We start from the raw sequence: 7,569 nt of genomic DNA, 5'->3' as shown, positions 1-7,569 counted from the left end.
TTGCATCACGCTCTTGGAGGAGACGGCATGGCAAAACCGGAGCTCGCTGACAACGCAGCCCGAGACCCGCCTTTCCCTTCATGGCGTATAGATCCTTGACGGAACCAGTGTCCGCAACGACGCGGCCCATGACCGTCCCATCCTTCATGAGGTGCATGTCCCCGATGGACAGGTCAATGGAGAACATATTACAGGTGTACAGGTTTTGCACCACGTTTCTTAGAGAAGACGGTGTGGCGGAATCAGAGCCCGTTGACGACACAGCCCGGGACATGCTCCCCCCTTCATGGCGAATAGATCTTTGTTTCGAACTAGAGTTTGCATCGACGTAGTACAAGACCGGTCCCTCCTTCGAGAGGTGCACCGACCGTGGCGAACAGGTCCTTGGCGTACAGGTCCACGGCGTCGGCGGCATACAGGTCACCCTTTGGCGTAGCACCATCCCAAGGCGACGCGGCATCTACAACACCCCCTTCCACGGCCTCGTGAGGCGGCCCCCCTTTTGTCTTGGCGGACCGCCGAATACTCGTCGTCTAACCAAGACGAGGCGCCAACCACCTCGGCCACGCCAATGTGAGCGCGTACAGGTCCACGGCGTCGGCGGCATACATGTCACCCTTTGGCGTAGCACCATCCCAAGGCGACGCGGCATCTACAACGCCACCTTTCCATGGCCTCGTGAGGCGGCCCCCTTTTGTCTTGGTGGACCGCCGAATACTCGTCGTCTAGCCAAGACGAGGCGCCAACCACCCCGGCCACGCCCATGTGAGCGCGCGTTAGTTTTTACACTGACGCCGGTCTCCCCAAACCATTACTCCCGCAAGGTGTAGCCCCTCGCACACCCTGATGAAGTAACCGGTCATCGAGAATTCTAAGCCGAGCGCGACCCATGCTATCCCAACACCAACTACTCTAACGCCAGCAAGACTGACGAGGCACGACGGTGAGGGCGGGCGCGGGCACCGCTAAGGCCACGCTACATACGGCGCGTGTACCGACGAGGACACGGGCTCTGCCACCTCCCATACACACCACCATCATCATGCATGGAGAACACGAAGCGAAGACGACGACGACGACCACACGGCTTAATCGGAGGTATTCCGCGGAGCAACCCACAGGAGTAAATAACCGGGAGCCTTCCGATGCCCCGGGAACCAGGAGACCGCAATCGCCACAGTCAGGCCGGCCGCGCTAGTAGGCCACGGAGCGCACTTTTTGTTTATGGGATCTTGTAATTTTGTTTCTCCAATGAGATTAATGAAATACTCGTTTCCCGTACCCTTTTCTTTGTGTACTACGGTACACTGGCATGCCCGCAAATTTTCTTTTCTTCTTTCCCCGGCGCAAGAGAGAAATATGCTCCCCTTCCCTTGTCGCGGAGTCCCTAGATATTTTTCTCGTGTCAAACAAGTATACAAAACTGTTTTCGGCAGTAAGAAAATAACAGGTTTCATGTGTGTATTCCAAGGTACTTAGCTTATGTCCCCATGCCAGAAGATCATATTACATCTGGCATTGTTAACCCTGGATGTATATTATTACTATCATAACACAACTATTATGTGCTGCCTTCTCTCATGGGAGCAACACCATTTGAGAACTGATGCGACAACTCAGATCTAAGGACCCCAGTGTGGGTTGAGATCCATTGCCAGCTGGAGCTGATCACGTACTTATCTCATTAATCAATCATTATGCTGAGTTTTTTTGCCTAACTTGTTAATGGCATCATTTTGTCGCGCTATCTGAAAACCATTACCAAGTTTCATCAAGCTGAGACATATTCAAATAGGCTCTCTTCCGATTGTACAACGGTCGAACAAGGACCCGTCGGTGAAAACCATTAACAAGTTTCATCAAGCTGAGACATATTCAAATAGGCCAGGTTTGTCAAACGCTTGCGTGCCAGTAATCCGGATTCCCACAAAGTCTTCTGGTTTGCTTTCGGTTTGGGGAATATTGGTCCAATAGGTCATGTTGCATCTGCCGGCTATGGTGAACCATCGTCGGCAATCTCTCTTTCCACAGGCTCCATGCCAAGGCCACCCATGTCACCTCCGGCTCGGGCGCGGAGACCCTTCTAGTCACCAGGGAGATCCGCAAGGGGCGCGTTGACCCAGAGGTGATCGTCCACATCATTTCGCCGGGGAAGCTCATGTGCCGAATTACCGATGTCGCCAGTATATACACCCCTTCCAATACCGGCAACGGCTTCCTCTTCCTTGAGTCTTTCTGCATGCCAGACTTGTCAATCTATGTCTGCAACCCTGTCACTGGCGACAAGCTGAGACTTTCGCCCCCGCCAAACATCGAGGACGCGGTCTCAAACCATAGGTGCGGGATATACACCATGGTGTTTAGCGCGTCCACCCACTAGTACAAGCTCTTCCGTCTCTCCACCTGCTTGTTGTCTTATAAGGGTGGCCACTACATGGACGTGTACACCTTAGGTGGTTATGGCGGGTGGCGCCGACACCCGTACATGTACCCATATCACGCGACACACGGCCTCCGCTCGTCGACGCCGCCGCTGCTCATGGACGGCAAGTTGTACGTACTGACTGAACGGCCAGGTCACTCATGTGCAGCCGACATGATACTAGTAATTGACGTGGCAAGCGAGGCGCACCGCACATTCCCCCTCCCGGAGGAGTTCACATGTCAGGTCACGGCGGCGGTACATGCCTTCGAGATGCGCGGGCAGCTATGCGTCGCCATACACGTCGCTGGCCAGCATTCGCTCCGATTCTGGTTCATGTCGCCGCTTCAGGGCATGGGCATGCCTGTCAGCTGGGGACCGTGCTACAGCGACAAGAGAACAAGAATACTTGCACTGGCGCCGTCCTCGTTAAGGCTGCACCGGGATGAACAAGAATACTTCGCACACGCCTTGCTACATGCTCTGAGATGGCAAAATCATTGAAGAAATCATCTTCTATGTACCCGCCTAATTGCATAGACGACGAGCGAGCTGCCAAGAGGGTTCACCGGTAGAATTGATAAAGTATGGGAATCTTAGAGCGTATGGTGTCATGAACGATCCAATGTTTGTGAAGATGAAATCTTCTAATAATTTCATAATTATATATCCGATCATTGTGGACAGAAAAATATTAATATTCATTGTTTCTTTGGTGTTCTTACTAGTGGCTCCTAGTTAAGATCTAATTTTCATTTTGAATACACATTAGGCTTGTTTTTTTTTTTTGTATGACTCGGACTACCTTATTTTTTTTTTGAGCATCAGTACAGACACAAGCGCTCATATACACACGCATACACTCATCCCTATGAACGCACACACGCACACCCTACCCGTATGAGCACCTCCGAGAGACTGAGCCGGCATATCATCTTGAAATTTACGAAGTCACCGTAAGCGCCTCGTCGTCGACGGGAACGTCTCCTCCCATTGAAAGCGCATCGCCGGAAATCCTGAAATAAATCCAGAAATAACGCGAGCACCGGGATTTGAACCCCGGTGGGTTGGGGATACCACTGTCCACCTAACCAACTCAACCACAGGTTAATTCGCCACATTAGGCTTGTTGCTTACTTTTGTTTACATGACTATAAATGCATATACATCAGGTGTTTTTTTCAGGTGAAATGTATATACATTGGTTATATTCTCATATCTTATATCCACCTGTTTCTTATGACTTTGAAGTTTGGACCACAAGTGATCAGGTGTCGGTGACTAATGTTTGCAGCCACAGATGTGCAAAATCTGCCCATTTTCTGCTGTTAATTTGCGAATTTGTTTCAACTATTAATTTGCGATTTTCGCCCAGTTCTGCTTGACCGAAACCCAATCTAACCAATCTCTTGCGTGACTCCCTCATCCAATCTCTCTCATATGTGTGTGTGTATGTGTCTCTCTCGCCCGGACTTTGATAATCAGATTCACCGACTCCAAGACGCCAAGACTCAAAAGCTGGCTGGAACTACGTAGGACCCCGTGAGATAGGCCGCCGTCCTCCTTGGCTTAGTCCAAGCCTCAAGGTTAGCTGGTTAGACGTTCAATCAAGGCTTGATTAACTTGTGTGGCTTGCCGCGTGGTGCCATTTTTAGCGTCGACTCAAAGAGTGCGCATGACTCCCGAATACAATAACTCTACGCTTACGGGCAAGATGATACGGAAATCACCTACGGACTCTTCTTCACCAATCTCTTCCCACCCCTGATTTTCAGTGCGGGTCCCACCCCCTCCTGATTTCCAACCAATGCTATATATATGTGGCAGACAGTACCTTGGGGTCGATGGGTGCACATGCCAACGCGCATCACTCGAATGCCACCGATTGATCGAGCTACTACACTCTCTAAGTCAAAGAGTACGAGTAGAGCGTGCTTGTATCGGTTGTACTATACGCCAATAGGCATGCCAAGCAGAGCAATATTCCTTGTGGCCTTGTACATCTTTTAATGGTCGCCGGGGCCATTTCTGGCAATCTCACTGCCCCCTTGTGGCCTTGTTGTGCAGCAAAAGCTATGTGGACACACCTCCGCAACAGCACTACGTCGTGAAGCTCCTAGTGAGGTGCCCTCCACTCCACCGCTGCGACATTATTACTGGCTTTATACATACTCCTATGTGGAGCAGTTGCTTGCGGTTTCGCCATTTGGGCTGTTGTAGCAAGCGTCCTGCTACATTGCCTCTATAATGAACTAATTTGTCCTTAATATCCATTTTGGCTCGTCGGTCGCGTCAGAGCTCCGACTGCCATGTTCATGGTGCACAAGGGGTGAAGCAATAATTCTCGATGGAGATAGATGGTGGTGAATATTCCATCTGTACGACACGACACGATACGATAGTGTCCCGCTCTCCAGTTGGCCATTGCCATCTTCGTCCCGCGTCTCCAACACTCGGGCCGCCGCCGCGATGGGCTGCTTGCCGACTCTGGCCATGCTGGCGGTCCAGGCGGGTTTCGCCGGCATGAATGTGCTCTCCAAGCTCTCGCTGGATACGGGCATGAGCCCGTTCGTGCTCATCGCCTGCAGGAGCTTCATCGCCGCCGGATTCCTCGCTCCCATCGCGCTCTACTACGAGCGGTACCTGTTTCCTTCTATCTATCTCTTGTCGATCCTCCTTGCGATCTCACGCCGAAGGAAATCTCCCTCTCTCTGAGATCAATCATGCATGGCCGTACCCGTACATGGTGCAGGAACCTGTGGGCGACCATGAGCAGGAGGGTGATCCTGGAGATCTTCATCTCCTCCACTCTCGGGTATGTACGTAATTATTTAACTGCAGCAATGATGTAAAGATGCCCTAAAAACAGGCAATGGCCAGCTGATCTACTAGCTAGAAAGAATAAAGTGTTACAGGACTCGCGCGCGTGCAGAATGTCACTGAGCGAGCTGCTCTACTTCCTGGGCTTCCAGTCGACGACCCCCACGGTGGCGTCGGCGCTGGGCAACCTGGTGCCCGCCCTGACGTTCCTCATCGCGGCGGCGGCCAAGGTGGAGACGCTGAGGCTCAAAACGCGCGCCGGGCAGGCCAAGGTCGCCGGCACGGTCGTCTGCCTCGGCGGATCAATGGTGATGCTCTTGTGCAAGGGCCCCCTGCTGAGGATCTGGGCCTCGCCGCTCCACTGGAGGTACGCCGAGGAGATCACCGCTGCCGCGGCAGCAAAGGCCACCGGCGGCCGCAGCGCCGTGTCGGTCGGCGACGTGCTCATCATCCTCAGCTGCGTCGCCTGGGCCGGATGGCTGGTTCTCCAGGTACGCGGCCGTAACACAAGTCAATAATCTACTAATTAACTTTGCATTTTGGTGATGAAATTTTCCTTGTAGAACAAGACCTCTCAACGGTTCGCAGCACCTTACACGAGCACCATCATCATGTCGCTGATCGTGGGCGTGGAGTTCGCGGTGGTGAGCGCCGCCGTGTGGGAGCTCGGGTCCGGCATCCGGCTCTACTCCGTCCTCTACATGGTATGAAAATCTCTACTTTCCATGATTGCCAAATCGCCTCGCTAATCATGTTTCTAACCAAAATTAGTGCATACGTATGCAGGGGATCGTGGGCTGGGGGGCACCTTTGTGGTGATGACGTGGTGCATTAAGCTGCGTGGCCCACTGTTCGTCTCCATGTTCAACCCCGTGGTCTTGGTGGTCTGCGCCGTGCTGGGCTGGGCGTTCCTCGGCGAAAAGATACACCTCGGAGAGTAAGTGTATCTTCTATTTTTTTTCTTTACCATATTTTTTTTCTTTACCTCGGAGAGTGGGTGGCCTGAGCTATATGAGATCAATGAGGTGTTAAGCATATGTTATTGTATGTACTAGGAGTAGCAAACCTAATATTTGTTGTTCAATTTAATGCATGTAAAGGAACTGATTTACTATTTGTCATTTTTTGTTAGAATCTAGAGATGTTAATCTTGGACCTAGTACCACTAGTACACCTACGATGCTTAGTGCATACTTCCTCCGTTCCTAAATACAAGTCTTTGTAAAGATTCCATTATGAACCACATACAGATGTATATAGATACATTTTAGAGTGTAGATTCACTCATTTTGCTTCGTATGTGGTCCATAGTGAAATCTCTTCAAAAACTAGGAACAGAGGGAGTATATAGCATATACCCTCCAGATCCCCCCCTCCAAAAAGGATTTTTTTTCTTTAACAAACTTCTTTATCCTTTTATACTGACATGCATTTTCTTTTGGTGTCACTGCCCAGCGCGGTTGGGTCTTATCGTGGCCGGCCTCTACATGGTACTATGGGGAAAGGCCAGGGAGGCGCGCAAGCCGGCCCATGTCGAGGATGGTGCCGGCGCCGGTGTGTGACACGGAGGCCGCCGCCTGGAGGACAACAGTGAGGTCTAGCAAGACCGTGCTCCTAGCGCTACTCCTATGTATCTACTGTGGATCCTCCTTTAGTATGGACGTAGAACTCTCTGAACTAACTTGTGTGTTTGTTTGATGCACACCTTATTTCTGAACCCTTTTGGCACCGTTCTGATTCATAAGAGCATGTACAGTGGTGACATATAAATACATATGCCCCATTGACAAAAAATAATTTGAGGCATCTGTATTATTTTTCTCTCTCCAATGCAAGCCATCACTAGTGGGCCTCATTAAGAAAATAAAGACTCTAGTACACATGCATCTCTACTTTTCACTCAACCTTTTCAGCTTTTGTCACCGGACCACACTTTTTCTCTTCAAGCATCCGCCTCCTGGAGAGAATCCCGCTTCCCTATCCGAACCTACTTTACGTCATATCCGATCCTACATGGCATGCGAGGCATCACCTTGAGGCTATGCATTGTACATGCCCTAAGTATGGCTATGTATTTGTCTGTGCTTTCAGATCAGAAAACAACAGGACCACATGCATCAATGACATATACTATTTCTTTGTTTGTGCAATATATAGATTCATAGTTGCACTGATGAGTATGGTGCTCTGTTTTATGCCCAACACCCTTTTAAATACTGCACCTGATCGCCTTCCTGGCTGGAGATACTATACTGCTCTGTCAAGCACATCACTTTCGACTGATGATCCTATCTCTAAACTACAAATTTTTTTTATATATGAAAGAG

At 50.5% G+C, this 7,569-nt stretch overlaps 1 pseudogene; it reads left to right on the top strand.

Annotated features, from left to right (window-relative positions):
* The first annotated feature begins 4,891 nt into the window (after nucleotides 1-4,891).
* On the top strand, nucleotides 4,892-6,804 carry LOC125530568 (annotated as a pseudogene).
* Nucleotides 6,805-7,569: the final 765 nt, after the last annotated feature.

Source organism: Triticum urartu, unplaced genomic scaffold, assembly GCF_003073215.2.
Source record: "Triticum urartu cultivar G1812 unplaced genomic scaffold, Tu2.1 TuUngrouped_contig_6409, whole genome shotgun sequence".
NCBI lineage: Eukaryota > Viridiplantae > Streptophyta > Magnoliopsida > Poales > Poaceae > Triticum > Triticum urartu.
The sequence above is the reverse complement of the archived record's forward strand: the minus strand, read 5'-3'. Positions and strand labels throughout refer to the sequence as shown.